This window comes from Hypanus sabinus, chromosome 4, assembly GCF_030144855.1.
Source record: "Hypanus sabinus isolate sHypSab1 chromosome 4, sHypSab1.hap1, whole genome shotgun sequence".
Classification (NCBI taxonomy): domain Eukaryota; kingdom Metazoa; phylum Chordata; class Chondrichthyes; order Myliobatiformes; family Dasyatidae; genus Hypanus; species Hypanus sabinus.
Genome location: NC_082709.1, coordinates 184037347 through 184059703, shown reverse-complemented (window position 1 = coordinate 184059703; position 22357 = coordinate 184037347). Strand labels below are relative to the sequence as shown.

General features: G+C 42.8%; 1 protein-coding gene across 50 annotated transcripts in view; it reads right to left on the bottom strand.

The window, feature by feature from the left end:
* The window catches only part of LOC132393562 (uncharacterized), a 266331-nt gene that overhangs the window by 186288 nt on the left and 57686 nt on the right, over positions 1-22357 (bottom strand). For 11 of the 50 annotated variants that reach the window (XR_009511964.1, XR_009511965.1, XR_009511959.1 and 8 more), the window contains one exon: positions 15879-15943. The exons of the other annotated variants lie outside the window; for them this stretch is intronic. The gene's annotated coding sequence lies outside the window, so the exon portion shown is untranslated. The remainder of the gene's footprint in view (positions 1-15878; positions 15944-22357) is intronic. 50 annotated transcript variants of the gene reach the window in all.

Genomic DNA, 22357 nt, shown 5'->3' with positions numbered 1-22357 from the left:
GGAGGCTGTGGACTCATTTTGGAGGACTTTGAGGTTCATGTTGCATGATTTTCTGGATTTTGGTTTCCCTTTTTTGCTGTTTTTGTGCAGCTTGATCAGGGCGATTAATGCGGATTGAGGCGCTTCAGCGAAGAATGCCTGGCAGCCTGCGGTGGCTAGGGGCACAGTGCTGAACTCAACTAAACAGAATACTACTGGTTGGCGTTTGATATTCTACGTATTATTTGCTTGCCTTTTGCTGTTTGCGTAATTTGTTCTTTGTTTTTCTCGCTTTGGGGGTTTGATGTTTTCTTTAACGGGTTCCATGGTGTTTTCTTGTTTCGGGCTGCCAGCGGGAGCACAAATCTCAGAATTGTATTCTAGATACATACGTACTTTGGTAATAAATTTATTTTAACTCTTTGAGAGTGAAAGCCACAGCAGAAACTCAAAAGCTTCTTTCACTTAGTTACAATATCTGAGGCCTCTGTCAGTCAGAGCTGACCATGGATATTGCATTCTAGCCGTCTAGATATGCAAGCCTGGGCAGTACGATATGGAGAGCAAACTGTTGCCCATGTAGCAAGCTCGCCCTCTCCATGCATCTGATGAACCCAAAGGAACGGCAGAGACCAATACCGTTTGGTACCAGCAGCGTCGCAGGAGTTGCCAGTCAATATGGAACTCAATGTAGGACTGCCTTAGGGACTCTAGCTCCAGATTTTTCCCTCAGGGTTTACTTCCGAACCCTTCTCCATGAATGGGTATAGCCATAATGCAACGGAGGTTTGAGATGAGAGTTTTCCTTCTCCTAGATGAGCTCTCAACCATGGCTGATGAGCCCCTTCTGCCCAAAGCGACTGGTTTTAAGGTGCCAGTAACCCTTCTCTGCCCCTTCTTTTGTCAGTAGAAATGGTTCCACCAGGCTCAGTAGCTAAGGAACTGGACTAGGTTGTCAGAGGCTACCTGAGGCACACGGCATTGGAAGCATTTAATAGGTGGAACCACCCCCAGCTATACCAACCTTAAGGAACAATTTACAATATCACAATGCCAGAATTACAAGCAAATTCATCTCAAAACTCTGAGACCTAGGATTCAGCACCTCCCTTTGCAACTGGACCCTTGACTTCCTAACCAACATACCACAATCAGGCAGCCACACCTCCACCATGATTATCCTCAACACTAGTGTACTGCAAGGCTGTATCATTGGCCCCCTGCTCTGCATGGCCCGATGACACCACAGTAGTGGGCTGAACCTCAACTTTCGATGAGTCAGAGTACAGGATGGAGAAACAGAGCTTAGTGGCATGTTACCATGGTAACAAATATTCCTTCAATGTCAGCTCAGCAAAACAAAAGAGGTGGTCATTGACATTAGGAAAGCAGGGCAGTGTACAGGTTTCTAGGTGCTGAGGTGGAAATGACAGAGAGCTTCACATTCCCAGATGTAAACATCACCAATACCATATCACCTGCTCCAACCACGTCAATGAGATGGCCAGGAAAGTGCTCCAGCTTCTCTATATCCTCAGGAGGTTAAGAAAATTTGGTGTATCTAATTACTATTGATGCATGCCCATCCCATGCATCAGGACTCCCGTCAGTGAGGAGGTACAGGAGCATGAGTTTCAGGAACAGCTTCTCTGCCCTCTGCCATCAGATTTCTGAACGATATGGAGAACAAGCTGCTGCCCATGTAGCAAGCTCCCCCATGAACACTACCTCACTTTTTGCACTACTTATTTATTTTATTATATTTCTTATAGTAACTTATCATAATTTTTTATGCAGTGCACTGTACTGCAGTTGCAAAGCAACAAATTTCATAACATATGCCAGTGATAATAAACCTGATTCTGACTTTGGTTCTTTATCGGCACGGTATCTGCTCTGGCCAAGACCACAGCAAAGGGCAGACAGTTATGGATGCAGCTCAACATTGTCACAGAAGCCAGCCTCCCCTCCATGAACTCTGGTTACACTTCCCACTGCCTCAATGTGGTAGCCAGTATAATCAAAGTCCTCACCCATCCTAGATGCTCTTTCTTCAGACAGAGGATACAAAAGCATGAAGGTATGTACCTCCAGCCACAAGGACAACTTCTCACTCACTGTTAAAAGATCTATTGAAAAGATCTATGTATGGTAAGATGAACACTTGACTTCACAATCTACTGCATTATAGCACCTTATTGTTTAAAGATCAAAGTAAATTTATTATCAAAGCACATAAATGTCACCATAGACATTAATGTGCAAAAAGTCTTAAGCCACAAAAAAGAATTCATGACATATGTGAGTAATAGAAACCTGATTGCGATAGGGTTTTCTATTATGGACTGAGAGTGGGAAGGGGGTGGTGGGAGCAGGGAAAAGGGAAAGTGAGAAGGGAATGAGCGGAAAGCACAGGAGAAACATTTTGTAATGATCAATAAACCAGTTGTTTGAAGCAAATGACCTTGTCTGGTGTCTCAGGGCTGGGTGTGTCTGCACCCACGCCACCTGCCACACCTGGCACTCCTTCTCTATCATCTGTCCCACGCCCCTTCCGCGGTTCTCCACCCTCACTATTCCAAACATCCTTTGATCCCGCCAGATTTACAAGCTTACTCTCCACTCCACATTGACAAATCCAGTACTGTACAAAAGTCCTAGGAACATTAACTAGGTGCCTAAGACTTTTGCAGAGTACTGTATAACCCGGAGATTCATTTTCTAATGGGCAAACTCAGTAAATTCAAGAATCATAATGAACAAACACACCCAACAGGATGGACAAACAACCAATATGTAAAAAACAACAAACTGTGCAAATACAAAAGAAAAAAATAACAATAATGAATAAAAAACAATAAATATCAAGAATATGAGATGAAGAATCTTGAAATTGGCCCTGAAAGTCTGCCTGCACTGCACTTTCTCTGTAACAGACATTATATTCTATATTTCACTTTGCTTTTCTCCAGTACTATCCTGATGTACTGATGTTCTGGAATAACCTGGATAGATGACATACAGACAAAATTTTTTCACTCTACCTCGTTACAGGTGAAGCTAAGGCTTTATAAGACATTGATCAGGCTGCAATTAGGGTATTGTTTAGGGCTTATCTAAGAAGGAGTGTGCTGGCTTTGAAGAAGGTCCAGAGGTTCATGAGAATGATCTCGGGAATGAATGATCGGGTTAATGTACGAGGAGTGTTTGATGGCTCTGGGCCTGTACTCACTGGGGTTTGGAAGAATGAAACCTACTGAGCATTGAAAGTCCTAGACAGAGTGATGTGGAGAGGATGTTTCCAGTGATGGGAAAGTCTGGAACCACAGGGCACAGCCTCAGAATAGACAGACATCCCTTTAGAACAGAGATGAAGAAAAAATTCTTTAGCCAGAAAGTGGTGAATCTGTGGAATTCATTGCCACAGACAGCTGTGGAGGCCAAGTAATTGGGTGTATTTAAAGTGTAGGTTGATAGGTTCTTAATTAGTAAGGGCAGCAGAAGGCAGGATAATGGGGGTTGAGAGCATGATGGAATAGTAGAGCAGACTCAATGGGCTTAATGGCCTGCTTTTGTTCCTATGTTTTATGGTCTTATGTGACAATAATAAATCAATTACCAGACTTATAAAGGGACCTTTTACTAAGTCAGGGTCATTCCTATCTTGGAGGAAAGCTTCTCAAAACCTCAGTAGTTTCTTTCTTCACTGGACTCATCAGAAAACTTTATAGTCTTCAGTCAACCTTAATTGTACTGAACAGCACAACTTCTTATCTACTTCTGTGTAACATTACAGATGTCCACTCCCTTGACCATGGTCCATTCAGGTTTCTGTGTGAGGGTAAATTTCCTTTTTCAGATCAGTGTTTTATGACTTCGGAAGGGAGTTCACTTCACTATGTGTAGACTGGCTTTTCCCAAATAGCAGCTTTGCTCAGTACACTGAAAATGTCCCCTTTCATGTGTTTGTCCAATTTCCTTTTGAAATTTCCTTTTAAAGCTGCTTCCACCACTTTTTCACTGCCTAAAAAATAAGTCTCCCCATTTTTAGTGACCTGGCTCCCATATGTTTCCTTTGATAACTGACCCACCTGCCAATGCAAACAATAACTCGTTGTATACTGAACCTAATAAAAACTGCTCATAATGTTGAACACCACTGTAAAATCTTGCCTTAAACCTCTCTCCTCTGGGTAACTACTCCCCTGTGTTCTTCTTGTGGAGGCCGAGTCATTGAGTATATTTAAGGCAGAGGTTGTCAGGTTCTTGATTAGTCAAGGCATGAAGGGATATGGGGAGAGGGCAGGAAATTGGAGCTGAGAGGGAAAATTGATCAGCCATGATGAAATGGCGGAGCAGACAATGGGCCAGATGGCCTAATTCTGCTCCTATATCTAATGGTCTTATAATGAGGCAACTGGAAATGAACGCACAACTTCAAATATGGCCTGAATATATCATGTTATAGAGCAGCAAATTGACTTCTTTACATCTATACATCCTTCCAAGGTTCTGACAACTAGTCCTGAATACAGCAATCCTGCACTCTGAAGGTTTAGTGTGACTTCATCGCACTTGCATGAGTGGTTAACTAATTACTTAATAAAAGAGAATCTTATCACGTCTATTCTCTCCTATTTGTTTCAATATTAATTCTTTCTGAAATATTATGCTCATGGTTTACAAGACCGTTGCATTATTGCCAAAGTGCAGGTTGAGTTGGTGGTAAAGGCAGCAAATGCAATGTTCAGCATTCAAGGGGATGAAAATACAAGAGCAAGGATGGAATGCTGAGGCTTTATAAAGTATTGGTCAGACTGTATTTGGAGTATTGAGGAGATTAGCCAGTGAATGTATGCATGCGCAAGCATCATTCGTGCATGGCAACTCAGTGACTGAAAATGGGATGACCTTGGTTCTGGTGTATAGTAAACTGAAATGTTTTGGGCCCCTTATCTAAGAGTAGATGTGCTGGTATTAGAGAAGGTCTGGAGGAGGTTTACTAGAATAATTCTAGGTATGAAATGGTTAATGTAGAAGTCTCGTTGGATGGCTCTGGGCCCATATTTGCTAGACTTTAGAAGAAATAGGGGAGGTATCGTTAAAAACTATCAAATAGTGAAAGGACTAGATAGAGTGAGTGTGGAGAGGATGCTTCCTATTTTAGGTGAGTCTAGGACTAGAGGGCACAGTCTCAGAATAGAAGGATGTAGATTTAGATCAGAAATGTAGAGGAATTTCTTCAGCCATGGACAGCTGTGGAGGCCAAGCCATTGAGTACATTTAAGGCGGAGGTTGAAAGGTTTTTGATTAGTCAGGGTATTAAACCCTACAGGAAAAAGATAGGAGAATGGTGATGACAGGGATAATAAATCAGCCATGGTGGAATGGCAGAGCAAACTCAATGGGCCAAACGGCCTAATTCTGCTCCTGTGCCTTATAGTCCTAACATCATCCAAAAAGCAGACGCTACTGCAATGTTTCCTGCCAAAACCATTATGTTTCATGTTGTACCTCACCCTCAACAAGCTTCTCACTGGAGGAAAAATCATTTGCAGGAGTAATGGGAAATAGTTCAATTCACAACAACTGTATAGCAGAAGTAAGGTCACTCCGTTACTGAGTTACCACGCACAAACAATGCTTGCATATGCATACATTCACTGGCTAATCGCCACATCATTGTTGACTGGATCACTTAAGTACACAGTGGTGAGGTCATGGACCATGTCCAGATTACAGAAAAGGATGGTGTGGGTGTGGGTCAATCATCAAAGCCCCCCCACCATGCAGGGCATGCTTTCTTCTCACTACTGTCATTGGGGGTTCAGGAGCGTTAGGTCCCACATAAGACCATAAGACCACAGATATAGTAGAATTAGTCCATTTGGCCCATTGAGTCTACTCCGCCATTTCATCACGGCTACTCCATTTTTCCTCTCAGCCCCAATCTCCTGCCTTCTCCCTGTATCCCTTCATGTCCTGATTCCCTGATAATCAGGTTCAGAAATAGTTAATACTCTTGAAACATCAGGCTCCTAAACTAGTGTGGATAACTTCATTCACCCCAACACTGATTCCATTATCTAACTTTCAAGGACTCCATAACTCAAGTCGTCAGTATTATTTATTTAAATTTTATGGTTATTATTTGCTTTTTGTATTTGTCTTCTTTTCCAGATAGGCTGTTTGCCAGTCTTTGTTTATATGTTGTTTTTCATTGACTCCTTTGCATTTCTTTGGTCTGTTATGACCACTTTGATAATAAATTTACTTTGATAATAAATTTACTTAGAACTTTGAGGTTCTTAAAAGGGAAAATGTATACCAATTTATTAGGAGTGTAGACTGGGTAAATATAAACAAGCTTTTTCCACTGAGGTTGGTTTTGACTGGAAGTAGAGTTCATAGTTAGGGATGAAGGGTGAAATATTTAAGGGGAATCTTGGGGGTGCTTCTTCACTCAGACGGTGGTTAGATTGTGGAAAGAGTTGCCAGCAGAAATGGTAGATGCAGGTTCAATGGTGACACTTAAGAGAGATTTGGGTAAGTACATGGATGGGAGAGGTATGTAGGCTATAGACCAGGTGTGGATTGATGCAACTAGGCAGTGTAACAGTTTACCACAGAATACACGAGCAGAAGGGTCTGTTTCTGTGCTGTTGTGTTCTGTGACTTTTTTACAAAAGAATTGGCCTTGAACTCAATACCTACAAAAACATTGGAGGCTCAAGAGACTGCAGATGCTGGAATACAGAGCAATAAGCTTTCAGCTGGAGGAACTCAGGAGATCAAGTAGCATTTGTGGAGGGAAAGGGAGTGTTGGTATTTCATGTTGAAACTCTGCCTGAGAGCAAGATGGATGTTTTGAGTCTAAACCTTGCATCAGGGCTTGGGTCAATGTTTCTGATGTAAGGTTTGAACCTGCAATGGGTGGAGCAGTTGCCAGACCATCTGGATGAGATGCTTACACTGATGCATTGATAAGAACTGGAAATAAATTGATAAAAGATCCTTGCTTATTTTGGTAAGTTGTGGGCCAAAGCGCCTATTCTCGTGCAAGTTGTATGTCCTTTGCTGCAGTTTCCTCCCACACCCCAAAGGTGAACAGGTTGATTGGCTAATTGGGCAATGTATTGCCCACTAGTGTGTTGGTGGGCTGTGATATCTTCGGGGGAGTTGATGGGAAAGTGGAGATCTGTGTGGGATGTCTTTCTGATTCTAAATCAGCCTCAGGGTCAAGGCTCAACCACTCATTCTTGAGACCAGGAGCAACATTGTGCATCACAGTAGCATAGTAGTTAGCTCAGCGCTTTACAGTACAGGTGACCTGAGTTCAATTCCCGCTGCTGCCTGTAAGGAGATTGTACGTTCTTCCATGACCTTGTGGGTTTCCTCTGGGTGCTCCGGTTTCCTCCCACAGTTCAAAGACCTACCTATTGATAGTTTAATTGATCAGTATGAATTGTCCCATGATTAGGTCAGGTTTAAATTAAGGGATTGCTGAAGAGCCTATTCTATGTTGTATCTCAATAAATAAATAAAAATCTTCACTCAGATACTGGTGACCTCCGGAACTCTCGACCCCAGATAGCTGACAGGGTAGAGTTGGAATTGATGATTGTGAGAAATTGCAATAAATTACAACAGATCAGATCAGCTATGATCTCATTAAATGATAGAATGGGCTTGAGGGGCCAAATTCCTATTTCTGATCCTGTCTCTGATGTTCTGATGTTTTCTTTTCCTTCTATTATTGTAAGTTCGCATGATGAAATACCTCTTTAAAGCCACTATCACACAGAATGCCTCTCTTCAGAGAATCCTTAATGAACGCTGGGCCTTAGGAGATTTTATCAGCAGCATCAGGCTCCCAGACCGTCATTGCCAGTCAGTGAGTAGCTGTGAGGATGCATTGTAGCACCTTGTCACATTACCCAGCCACAGCTCAAGACTCAGTGCACACGGTGAATTCCTAACTGGATTGCGCACTGCCTCTCTGACCCTGAATTGTCTGCAACATCACACCTATGCATCACGACCGTCAGCAGCCTCCTGCTACGTCCCCTCATTTAGTCCTGAAAATCTTATCTGTACCTTTGTTACTTCTAAATTCTGCAACACCAACAATACATATAGCACAGAAAGCATCCTATCTGAATACTTACTTACTGGCTTGATAAGGCAACTGCTCTGCTTGTGGCTGAAAGAAACTGCAGAGAGCTGCAGTCACAATTCACCACACCTCTGAGAATTCTGTCTATTCCTTTTGCTACCTCAGGAAGACAACTAGCATAATCAAAGTCTCCATACATCCCAGATATTCTATCTTCTCCCCTTCTCCCATCAGGCCGAAGATATAAGAACCAGAAAGTAAGTACAACCAGGCCCAAGAATAGCTTCTAGCCCATGATTGAATGGTTTCCTAGTACCACTCTCTGCCTCCACATGCAAGTTAGTGATCAGGCTGTATGTGTGGTTGAGTCATTCAAATTCCAGGGGGCTACCATTACCACTGAAGTGGGACTAGCACATTACACCCATCACTATGAAAGCCCAGCAGAGATCATTCTTCCTCTGCCAGCTTAGGAACTCAATATCTCGGGGCGTATCCTGCTGAATTTTTACTCAGCCGTTATTGAGAGTGTTATGATCACCCCTGTCACTGTTTGGTTTCCTGCCACTTCCTTCCTTTCCAAGTCCAGGTTGTAGCGAGTGGATAAGATCATTGGCTGTCATTAAGAGACCTGCTGATCGCCAGAGCTGGAAAAATTACTGCTGTCTCCACCCACCCCAGCGGTCACCTATTCACCAAGTTGCCATTAGGGAGATGCTACAAGTCCATCACCACCAGGTCTTCACGTCTTCTCCAAAGCTTCTTTCCTGTAGCTATCCAGTTTCTCGACAAAACTCATTCAGGTTAATACCCTAACCGTCCCTGCACAACATCTGTTAAAAGGTCTTTCCTGCTTTCCTTAGTCTGTTGATAAATGAGTCTGTTCATATGTTCACTTTATTTATGTTTGCACCTGTGACCGTTCTGCTAATTGTTGATTGCTCATGACTGTTTGCACTATTGTCTTGTGAATTGGTGGTCACTTTATGTTGTCTGTTATGGTATTGTCCCGTGTTTGATGCTTGGCACTGAACCACTATCAATTCTGGTATTTTTCACACACTGGCAATAAAACGATTCTGATTCTGATTAGATAGACTCTTGGCCTCAGAATCTACCTTGTTATGATCTTGTACTTTAATGTTAATCGGCACTGTACTTTCTCCGTAACTGTTACACTTTATTCTGTATTGTTATTGTTCTACCTCAATGCAACATGTAAAGATTTGATCTGAGTGAACAGCAGGCAAGCCAACCCCTTCACTGTATCTCAGGACATTAGAGATTTTTAAAGGATATTTAGGTAGGGACATGAATGTGAGATAACTGGAAAGACATGGACAATGTTTTGACATTGGTTTGTTTGGTTATTTAATTACTAATTTAGTTAGTTTGGCACAGCATTGTGGGTCGAAAGGGCTGCTACTATTCTGTACTGTTGTATCTACATGTGACAATAATAAACCAATTCCAATAATCTTGGCTCACATCCTGTCTTGCATCAAACATTACCAGACCCATCAAAAATTCTGCTGTCTATTCCTAACTTTTACCATCCCATTAACTCATTGTTCCTGTACTCAGTGACTCTCCCTACTCTACGAGTCCTCAAATTTAAAACTTCCATCCTTGCTTATAATCCCCTTCATTTCTATCTCTTTCACCCTCCTGGATTCCTGAATTTAACCACTTCACCACTGAATCAGAATCAGAATCACAATCAGGTTTATCATCACTGTCTTTGATGTGTTGATTTGTGGCAGCACAGGAGTGCAAAGCCGGAACATTGCTATCTACAGTTTGAGTACCCCGGTCTAAAATTCCAGAGTCTGAAAACCTCCAAAATCCAAATGTTTCCTCAGTGCTGTCACGATGCCACAAGGAAGAGGGAAGGGTCACAGGTGTTGTGCTGGTCTCTGCACACTACAGGCTGTTGTGAGAAGTGAACACACATATGTAATGAACAGAAATTAATGAGAATTAAAAGATACTGCATAAAGTGAAAAATGAAGATCTTGATCTTACGGCTATATAGGGTCCTAGTCAGACTCCACTTGGAGTACTGTGCTCAGTTCTGGTCGCCTCACTACAGGAAGGACGTGGAAACCATAGAAAGGGAGCAGAGGAGATTTACAGGGATGTTGCCTGGATTGGGGGGCATGTCTTATGAAGACAGGTTGAGTGAACTCGGCCTTTTCTCCTTGGAGCGGCTGAGGATGAGAGGTGACCTGATAGAGTTGTATAAGATGATGAGAGGCATTAATCACGTGGATAGTCAGAGGCTTTTTCCCAGGGTTGAAATGGCTAGCAATGGAGGGCACAGGTTTAAGGTGCTTGGAAGTAGGTACAGAGATGTCAAGGGTATGTTTCTTTTTAATCAGAGAGTGGTGAGTGTGTGGAATGGGCTGCCGGCAATGGTGGTGGAGGCAGATATAATAGTGTCTTTTGAGAGATTCCTGGATAGGTACATGGAGCTTAGGAAACTAGAGAGCTATGGGTAACCTTAGGTAATTTTCAAGTAAGTATATGTTCAGCATTTCATTGTGGGCCAAAGGGCCTGTATTGTGCTGTAGGGTTTCTATGTTTTGATCGTGTTTTGAAAGAGTGGATTTGTCAGCTTTTGAGTGAATATAGGCCACTCAATGGTATGCTGATCATGAAACAAGCAAAGATCTATCACGGTGAACTGAAAATTGAAGGTAATTGTTTCATGCATAAAATGAGTAAACTCCCATTGAAATTGGTGGTAGATATGAAGTTAATCACAATGCTGGAACCTGGTAATAGACACTGTCATGAGTGGTCATTTAACTCCAACAGCCTGTGGAGGACCCAGCTCCATCACATTGGACTATACTCTGACTGTGGACTATGCACTCTGTGAGCTTCATACCAGCTGGATATGTAATGTAAATGGATTTTGTGTTTAGACTTGGGTCCTGTCTCCAATATATTATTATGTAGATGCAAGTATTCCAAAATCCAGAAATACTCTAAATACAAAACACCTCTGGACCAAAGCATTTCAGATAACAGATGCTCAACCACTAAGACCAAGGAATTGATTGTGGACTTGAGGAAGAGTAAGTTGAAATAACCCGCACCAATCCTCATCAAGGGATCAGAAGTGGAAAGGGGGAGCAGTTTCAAATTCCTGGGTGTCAACATCTCTGAAGATTTATCCTGGGCCCAGCATATTGATGCAATTACAAAGAAGGCATGACTATATTTCATCAGCAGTTTGAAGAGACTAGGTATGTCACTAAAGAATTTTGCAAATTTCTACTGATGTGCCGTGGAGAGCATTCTAACTGGTTGCATTACTGTCTGGTATGGAGAGGCCACTGCACAGGATCAGACAAATCTGCAGAAAGTTGTAAACTCAGCCAAAGTTCAAAAGTTCAAAGTAAAATTTATTATTAAAGTACCTACATGTCACCACATACAACCATGAGATTCTTTTTCCTGCGGGCATATGCAGCAAATCCATAGATTAGTAACTTTCAAGGGCACTAGCCTACCCAACATCAATTACACCTTCAAAATGCGATGACACAAAAAGCAGCCTTCATTATTAACCACTTTCATCACCCAGTACATGTCGTCTTCTCATTGCTACCATCAGGGAGGAGGTACAGGAGCCTGAAGACACACATTCAATGTTTTAGGAGCAGCTTCTTCCTTTCCACTATCTGATTTCTGAATGGACATTGAACCCATGACCATTATTCTCTCTATTATTATGTATTGCACAGTACTGTTGCTGCAAAGACAACAGATTTCACGACATATATCAGTGTTATTAAATCTGATTCTGATCTTCATTCATAAATCTAGTGACAGTGGACAAAAAGTTGTTCCTGAATTGTTGAGTGTGGGTCTGCAAGTTTCTGTACCTCCTCCTTGATTTTGGAGTGAGAAGAAGCCAAGTCCTGGGTGGTGAGGGGTCGTTAATGATGGATGCCTCCTTCTTGAGGCATCACCTTTTGAAGTTGTCCTCAATGGTAGGGAGGCTAGTGCCCATGATGGAGCTGGCATCCATTGACAATCCCATTTTGTAGTTAAGAAGAACAAAGCAGGGGAATCTTGGGGTCCAAGCCATAGCTCCTTGAAAGTGGCTACACTGGTTGAAAGGGTGATAAAGAAGGCATACAGCACTCTTGCCTTTATTAGTTGAGGCAGTGAGTTGAAGAATTAGGAAGTTATGTTGCAGGTTTATAAAGCTCTGGTTAGGCTGCATCTGGTCACCTCATTAAATATGGAGACTGTGGAGGGGATGCAGTAGGGGTTTACTAGGATGCTGCTTGGATGTAAGGGTGTGAGGCATAAGGCATTGTTGGACAAACTTGAGATGTCAAGTGTCAAAGGCTGATGTTTCCGTGCCTCCTCCCTGATGGTAGTAATGAGAAGAGGGCATGTCCCAGATGGTGAGAGTTTGAATGATGGACAGTTGTGCCTCAAACCCTGGCATAACTAAGACAAACCACTCTATAACCCAGAGGACAAAAGCCAATCAAACATTATGCCCAGCCATATAGGGAGATATGAAGACAAGGTAATGGAGACACAAGAGACTGCGGATGCTTGTACCTGTAGCAACACACAACACGTTGAATGTACCAGTGTTTTGGCATTGCTCTCAATGTCTCTGTTGATTCTCCACCTTTGAAATGCTCCTTTCAATCTGCCTCAGTACTGGAGAAACTCAGCAGGTCAGGCAGCACCTGGAAGAAGGGTTCAGATGAAGAGTGTCGACCTGAAAACTCTATTGCCCACTTCCCTCCACAGATGCTGCCTGGGCCATTGAGTTCCTCCAGTGGTTTGTATGTTGCTCCAGTTTGCAGCTTCCCTGAACTTATGTCTCAGCTCTTTACCTTGGCATAATCTTGCTTGCCATCACTCCTGTGAGACACAGACAGGTTTGGCTTATATCTTCCTTGTTGTGTTTAGCATATATTAAGCAGTTTGCAAATATCAGAAGTAAAAAAAATGAGGGGAGAGCTAATAGAAGTTTATAAGATTTTGAGAAGCATTGATAGAGGAGACAGCTAGTTTCTTTATCCCAGGGTCAAAATGTCTAAATACTAAGGGGCATGCTTTCGAGGTGAAGGACGGCAAATTCAAAGGAGATGTGCAGGAAGTTTTGTACACAGAGAGTGGTAAGTGCCTGGAATGTGCTGCCTGGGGCTGTGGTGGAGGCAAATTTGATAGCGACATTGAATAAGTACATGAATGTGCAGAGAATGAACCATCCATTTCTTGAACCAGTGGGGATAAATTCATTGAACTTCACTTGCCCCATCACTGAACTACTCCCACAACCTACGGCCTCACTATTATGGACCTTTCATCCCATATTCCCAATACTTCTTGGTAATTTATTTATTATTATTATGCCCACAAGAAAATGAATCTCAGGGTTATATATGGTGTCGTACTGTATATATGAACTTTGAACTCTTCCTCTTGTATTTGCACAGTTTGTTGTCTTTTGCACGTTGGTTGTTTGCTTATCTTGTTGGGTGCAGTCTTTCACTGATTCTACCAGGGCTCTTGTATTTACAGTGAATGCCTACAGGAAAACAAATCTCAAGGTTGTATGTGGTGACACATACAGTATGTACTTCGATAATATATTTACTTTGAACTTTGGATACGGACATTGTGCATTAGAATGGATTATTTTAATTAGTTCAGCGTAACATTATGGACCAAAAGGGTCTGCTCCTATGTTATGTGTGCTCTTTAACATCGCAAGTTATATTTTTATTTATTTAGAGAGAAAGTGTGGAGCGGGCCCTTCCAGCCCACTGAGCCACTCTGCACAGCAACCCACATATTTAACCCCAGCCTAATCACAGAACAACCCACAATGACCGACTACCCTACCAACGGTACGTCTCAGGACTGTGGGAGGAAGCCAGAGCGCCCGGAGGAAACCCACACGCCCATGGGAAGGATGTACAATATTTCTTACAGAGAACAGTAGAATTGAACTCTGAACTCTGACATCCTGAGCTTTAGTAGCATCGCACTAACCAACACACTACTGTGGTGTCCTGAAGTTGCTGAAAATGTGAAGAAATGCCTCCCCTGACCATTCCAGTAGGAGTCTACACAATCAGAAACTGTTGGAAATAAAAAATAATAAAGCGTTGTATATTTTGTTTGTAGTAACATTGTGGCTTTAATCCTGTGCTATAACTGGGTATTTAACAAAATAACTGGCCTGTAGTTGCTGTCAGGAAATGGCCCAAGGCTTTTACATACAGCTCTAACAATAATCATTCCCATATGGGCTGCCTAGCACACAGCAAAGTATTTATTAGAAAATAATTCCTCTGAGAGAAAGAAAACTACACGTTGGTACAGCCTCAGTCCACAGCAATCCATCCCAGAATGAAGCAGGCCACAGGGCTCGTTAGCAAACTCCTGTACTGTGTATTGATCTCAGGCAGGGGCCCTCCCTCAGTGATTACCACATCTGGAGGCTGACAGGCTTGATCGAAGGGCTTTGATTAGGGGGAGAGACTGGGTGAAATAGGCTTGATCCCCTTAGAATGAATGGCACTGAAAGGAGACCTGATAGTAGTCTATGAGAGAATTGATAGGAAAGATAGCCAAACATCTTTCCCCATGGTAGGGGCTTCAAAAACCACAGGGAATAGTTTTATGGTGAGGGGTAAGAGTTTTAAAGGAGTCATAAGGGTAAGTTTTTCAGAGAGTGGTTGAGATTTGGAATTTGTTATAGAAGGTGATGGAATCAGATACAATTACCATGATCAAGAGATCATAGAAACAGAATGAGGCCATTCAGCCCTTTGAGTCTTCCTCGCCAATCCGTTACAACTGAATTATTTTCCCTCTCAACTCCATTCTCCTGCCTTCTTCCTGTAACCTCTGATGTCCTTACTAATCAAGAACCTATCAATCTCCATTTTAAATATACTCTATGACTTGTTCTTCACAGTCATCTGTGGCAAACAATTCCACAGACTCACCACACTCTGCTCTAAAGGGGTGTCCTTCTATGCTGATGCTGTGCCCACTACTCCTAGACTCCTCTACTATAGAAACCTTCTCCACATCAACTCTGTCTAGGCCTTTCAATTGTCAATAGGTTTCAATGAGATCATCTTCCACTCTTCTGAACTCCAAATGTAGAAAACCCAAAGCCAGCAAATGGTTCTCGTATGTTAAAATTTCATTTCCTGGATAATTTTCATAAACCTCCTTTGGACCCTCTCTAATGCTGGAACCTCTTTTTTTAGATAAGGGGCCCAAAATTGCTCACAATACTCCAAGTATGGTCTAACCATTGCCTTATAAATCTTCAACATTACATCCTTGCTTTTATATTCTAGCCTACTTGAAGTGAATGTTAACATTGCATTTGCCTTCCTCACCTTTGACTTAACTTGCGAGTTCACCTTTTTGGAATCCTGCACAAGAATTCCCAAGTCCTTTGCACTTCTGATTTTTGAATACGCTTCCCTTTTAGAAAATAGCCTACCCCTTTATTCCTTTTACCAAAGTACATAATCGTACACTTCCCTATACTATATTTGTAGATGGACATTTAAGCAGGCATGACACAGAAGGAGATGGTGCTAATCCAGGCATTTGGGGGTTAGTGTATATTAGGGGTACCCAACCTGGGGATGATAGACCCCTCTGTTAATGGGTGGAGTCCATGGCATGAAAATGATTAGGAACACCTGGTGTAGATGGACAAAATGCTTGGCATGGATATGGTGCTCAATGGACCCTTTTATGTAGATACCTTGAACATGATAGAGTTTGGAGCATCACACAAAGTGCTGGAGGATCTCAGTGGTCGAGCAGCATCTGTAGGAAGAAAGATACTGTCAACATTTCGAGTTGAAACCCTGCATTGTGGCTGAGGGTGGAGGAGTGAGATTTTCCAGTATAACTTGCTGACTGCAGAGGTGTAAAGACAGTGGCATAGAGTGGTGACTCTTTGTGTACAGCTCCTAAGGGAATCATCAAATATTCCCGTTAAGACTATGAAAGCTGAAATCCACAGTCACAGCCACAAGTACTTCAGTAAGCAACATTGTTTAAACACATTAAAAGAATTATTGATCTTTATGCATCACTATTTTGCTCTTTTTACACTACTTAGTTATCTTTTTTATATTTCTTATTGCAACTTACAGTAATTGTTTATACATTGCACTGTACTGCTGCCACAAAACATCAAATTTCAGAACACAGACAAAATGCTGGAGGAACTCAGCAGGCCAGTCAGCATCTTCGGAAAAGAGTACAATTGACGTTCAGGCTGAGATCCTTCATTATGATAAAGAGTCTAGAATAGAGGTAAGCTAATGAGGATAGAAATAAGGAGAAACTTTTTAAAGTATGGATTCCTCTCACTTGCAGGGCTGTGGAGGTTCAAGGAGTCCATTCAATACAGAGATTGATGGCTTCCTGGAATATGAAGGGAGTGCAGGAAAATGTCATTGAGGTAAAGGATCAGGCAGGAATGATGAGTGGTAGAGTTAGTTCTACGTCTGCTCCTTGTCTTTTTCTTAGGTTCTCACGAATGTACTGATCTAAATTCTGCAAATATTCTATTGGGATCTCACAAGGTCACTGTGTGAGATGATCCAGGGGTCCAGTTTAGATAAGGTGAAATCTGAGAGGAACCTGTAACTCATCTCCAACTTCAGTGAGAGAGACTCAAAGATAGATGAGGGAGGTGGTGAGGGAAGTGAGGGGGAGAGGGAGAGTGAGAGTGAGAGGGTGAAGGAAAGGGAGTCAGCAGTCCAGAGAAAACAATCCACTTTTGACCAGCATTCTCTCCAATCCAGTAAACCTCTTTTACATTCTATTTGCCGGATAAAAACTTCATTATACTCCAAAACAGTACCATGGGATCACTTACATCCATTTGAGAGAGTTTAACAGCTGACAGAAGTGTCTACTTGCGTTATTGCCTGCACACAAGGATCTTCTGAATTAATGCATTTGGTTGTATATTAACTGAAGTGTTGAACGACAGAAGCTGGGAAAGAAATACCAGATGACTCTCCCTGGTTTCAATTTATCTCAATCTGATTCATCCATGCCAACCAAAGTATCCATCCAAGCTGTCTCATTTGCTACATTCGGCCCATATCCCTTGAAACCTCTTACCATCACCCCTGACAGGGCATTCCACATACCGACTAATCTCTGTGTATAACATCTAACTCTGACATCCCCTCTGACACTTTCCTCCAGTCACCTTAAAATCATGCCCCTGGTAGTAGCCATTTCCAGACTGGGAAGAAGTCTCTGGCTATCCACTTGATTTATGCCTCTTATCATCTTGTACACCTCTATTGAGTTGCCGTTCATACTCACTTGCTCCAAAGAGAAAAGCCCTAGCTTGCCCAACCTATCCTCATAAGACATGTCCTCTAATCCAGGCAACATCCAGGTAAATCTTCTCTGCGCCCTCTCCAAAGCTCCTACATCCTTCCTATACACACTGCTCTCTGTATGAAGAAATTTCCCCTCGTGTTCTTATTAAATCTCTCCCCTCTCACTTTAAACCTATACCTTGTGGTTCTTGATCGCCGAAGCCTGGAAAAAAGACAGCGTGCATTCACTTTATCTATGTCCCTCATGATTTTACACACATCACGTTGACTGGATGGATTAACTGGTCATATCCAGAAACTCCAAAAGCTATAACTGGTTAGCAGTTTGAGAGCGGCCCAAGAGTGGGCTGAGTGTGAAAAATGACTCACCAGTAACCGAGCAGATCATTGGAGAGTGGCCCATAAAATGTCAGGACAACATTGTGGCGTTATTGTGCCGTTCGTGGTTCTATGTTGTGCACTACTGGGTACTGGAGGATTTTAGTTTTAAGGAAAAACTGATTGGGTTGGGGTTTTTGGTGAGTGAGAAGAGATTTAATAGGGACCTGAGGGGTAGGTTTTTCATAGAGAGGACGGTGGGCAAGTTCTTATTTCATATTTCCATTTTTTATACACACACACACACACACAGAGTCTCAATCTCTCTCTCTCTCTCTCTCTCCCTCTCTCCCCACCCCCACCCCATCTCTGCAGATCTATCCCGATCCCAAGATATTGATGCGGCTACAAAGAAGGCACAACAAAGGCTCTATTTCATTAGGAGTTTGAGGAGATTTGGCATATCACCAAAGACACTCAGAAATTTCTAAAGATGTACTGTCTGTGGAGAGTATTCTAACTGGCTGCAAAACCATCTGGTTTGGGGGTAGGGGCCACTGCACAGGATCAAAGTAAGTTGCAGAGAGTTGTAAACTTAGTCAGCTCCATCATGGACACTAGCCTCTGTGGTAACAAGGACATCTTCAAGAGGCGATGTCTCAAAAAGGCAGGATCCATCATTATGGACCCCCATCACCTAGGTCATGCCCTGTTCTCATTGCTGCCATCAGGAAGGAGGTACAGGAGCATAAAGGCACACACTCAGAGAATCAGCAACAGTTTCTTCCCCTTAGCCATCCAATTTCTGAATGGACATCAAACCCATGAACACTACCTCAGTACCTTTTTATTTCTATTTTTGTACTATTTATTTAGTTTAATATATATAAAAACTCACACATAAACACACCAGTGATATTAAACCTGATTCTGTTTTGATCTTTCCCTTTCTCCATCTCTCCTTCTCTATTTCTTTCCATCTGATATATTCATTTTACTCTTTCTCCCTCATTCTCTTTCTCTCTCCCTCTCTCTCTCAGTCTGCCCACCTCATCAGTCAATTGAAAACATATCAACGAAGCACAAGTGGTAATTAAAGCTCGCAAAATGTTTTAATTTACTACAAACCCCAGTAGAGTACATCAGGAAAGGACTGGTGCCGGGAAATTCCATAGCCAATTTCCGGGATGAGACCAGTCTAATCCCATTGCAGAGACCTTCTCGCTCAGGCAGAACCAGCTCCCTGGGATTTCTGTTGTACTTAAACCAGGATATTGGGAGAACCCAATGGACTTTCAGAGACTTAGTGACTCACAGCTGTTAACGATTACAATATTTAATTTTTCAAACTATTGACATAACCATCTGCCAGTCTCCCCAATAATGACCTCTTGGTTTCAGTTGTTGAAAAATTGGAATTGGTTTACTATTGTCACATGTACCAAGATAAAGTGAAAAGCTTGTCTTGCATACTGTTGATACAAATCAAATCATTACACAGTACATTGATACAATGCCTCAAGAAGGCGGTATCCATCATTAGGAACCTCCATCACCCAGGATAAGACCTTTTCTCATTGCTGCTTTCAGAGAGGAGGTACAGGAGCCTGAATGCACACACTCAACATTTCAGGAACAGCTTTTCTCCTCTGCCATCAGATTGCTAAATGGTCAATGAACCCATGTACACTACTTCACAATTTTTTTCTCTCTTTTTACGCAATTGATTTTTTAATATATGTTTCTCATTGTAATTTATAGTTTTTATCATTATGTAGTGCAACGTACTGCTGCTGTAAAACTACAAATTTCATGACAAATGCCAGTGATCTTAAACCTGATTCTGATTCTGATGTAGAACACAATAAAACAAGGCAACACACACAAAATGCTGGAGGAACTCAGCAGACCAGGCAGCATCTATGGAGATCTTTCAGGCCAAGGCTTTCTTCAGGACTGAAAAGGAAGGGAGGAAACACCAGAATAAAACAGTTGGTGGGGACGGAAAGGAGGATAGCTAGAATGTGATAAGTCAATTTAGATGAGTAGCAAAGGTCAAGTGCTGGACAGGAAGGAATCTGATTGGCAAGGAGAGTAGACCTTAGGAGACAGAAAAGGATCCGGTGGGAGCTGATAGGCAGGTAGGAAAATTAAGGGACCAGAGTGGAGAATAGAAGAAGGGGTGAGTAAAACAATAACAGAATACAGTGAAAATCCAGCGCACCAGTCGTGATTTGGAGAGCTCCAAGAGAGCAGGCGGCACACAGGTCCGAGAGTGAAGGTTAAAAGGGGAAAGCTTCACGGGAGCTCAGCTATTACCGACACACCAAGGTTCAGGCATAAAAGGGAGAGACTCTCTAACAGAGCGGTCGTCGACGGAGTGGTCTGAACCAGAGTGGTATGTAGGTAGGTGGACCTCTTTCTTTTCCCCCCTTGGAGGAATAGACAGCATGTCTGTAGGGTTAGTACTTTGCTCTGGGTATCAGATGTGAGAATCCTGGGAATCTTCCAGTCTCCCCGATGGCCACATCTGCGCCAAGTTCACAAACATGCAGCTCCTGAGAGACCGTGTTAGAGATCTGGAGCTGAGGCTCGATGACCTACAGCTTATTAGGGAAAGTGAGCAGGAGACAGGTAGGAGCTACAAGGAGTTAGTCACCCCGAGGCTGCAGGAGTTAGACAAGTGGGTGAGTGTCAGGGAAAGGATGGGAAGAGCTCAGATAGTAGAGGGCACCACTCTGGCCATCCTCCTCAGTAGTCATTATCTCATTTTGGTTGCTTTTGAGGGGGATGACCTGACAGAGGACAACCAAGGCTATCGGGTCTCTGGTACTGAGCCCGGTTCTGTGGTGCAGAGGGAGAGATGAGGAATGCGGTAGTCATAGGGGATACAATAGTAAGGGGAACAGGCAGGAGGTTCTGTCAGCCTGATAGAGATACCGCATGGTGTGTTGCCTCCCAGGTATGGGATGTCTCAGACTGGGTGCAGAGAATTCTAAAGGGAGAAGGTGAACAGCCAGAAGTACAAATGACATAGGTAGAAAAAGGGAGGAGGTTCTGAAGAGAGAATACAGGGAGTTGGGTAGGAAGCTGAAAAGCAGGACCTCCAGGGTGGTAATCTCAGGATTGCTGCCTGTGCCACGTGCTAACGAGCACAAGAAGAGCGTGATCAGGCATATTAATGTGTGGCTGAGAGACTGGTGTAGGGGGCAGGGTTTCGGGTTCCTTGGTCACTGGGGCCTCTTCTGGGGGAGGTACGACCTGTACATAAAGGACGGGTTACACCTGAACCCAAAGGGGTCCAATATCCTAGCAGGCAGGTTTAATAGAGCTGTTAGGAAGGGTTTAAACTAATTTGGCATGGGGATGGGAACTGGAGTGATAGGGCTGAGGAGGGGGGAAAATAGAAATAAATGAAATATAGCGTGCAACAGTGATGATAGAAAGGACAGGTAGGAGATGAGACATAATCACAGCCAGTGGGATGAGTTACAGGGCATTAGGGGTGTGATGCAGTTCAAACAGAAAGCAACAAGTACTGGACTAAAAGTGTTATATTTGCACACAGCAAAGAAATAAAATGCGTGATCTTGAGATTCAGCTACAGATTGGTAAGTATGACGTTGTGGCCATCTCTGAAACTTGGCTAAAGGATGGCTGCCATTGGGAGCTGAACGTCCAAGGATACACAGTGTATCAGAAAGATGGGTTAGTAAGCTGAGGGGGAGGTGGGGCCTTGTGTATAAGAAATAATATTAAATCATTAGAAAGGCTTAACATAGGATTGGAAGGTGTACAGTCTCTATGGGTTGCGTTAAGAAATGACAAGGGTAAAAGGACCCTAACGGCAGTTGTATACAGGTCTCCAAACAGCAGCTGGGATGCGGATTACAAATTGAAGCAGGAGATAGAAAACACACACAAAATGCTGGTGGAACACACCAGGCCAGGCAGCATCTATAGGGAGAAGCGCTGTCAACATTTCAGGAGGGTCTCAGCCCGAAACATCGACAGCGCTTCTCCCTATAGATGCTGCCTGGCCTGCTGTGTTCCACTAGCATTTTGTGTGTGTTGCTTGAATTTCCAGCATCTGCAGATTTCCTTGTGTTTGCCATGAGATAGAAAAGGTGTGTCAGAAGGGCAATGTCATGATAATCATTGGGAATTTTAACATGAAAGTGGATTGGGAAAACCAGGCCAGTACTGGACTTCAAGAGAGAGAATTTGTAGAATGTCTAGGGGCTGGCTTTTTAGAACAGCTTGTTGAGCCCACTAGGGGATCGGCTGTGCTGGACTGTGCAATGATCCGGAGGTGATAAGAGAGCTTAAGGTTAAGGAACCCTTAGGGAACAGTGATCACAATATGATCGAGTTCCCTTTGAAATTTGAGAAGGAAAAATTAAATTCCAATGTATTGGTATTTCAGTGGAATAAAGGAAATTACAATGGCATGAGAGTGGAACTGGCCAAGGTTGACTGGAAAGGGACACAAGCAGGAAGGACAGCAGAGCAGCAATGGCTGGAGTTTCTGTGAAAAATGAGGGAAGTGCAA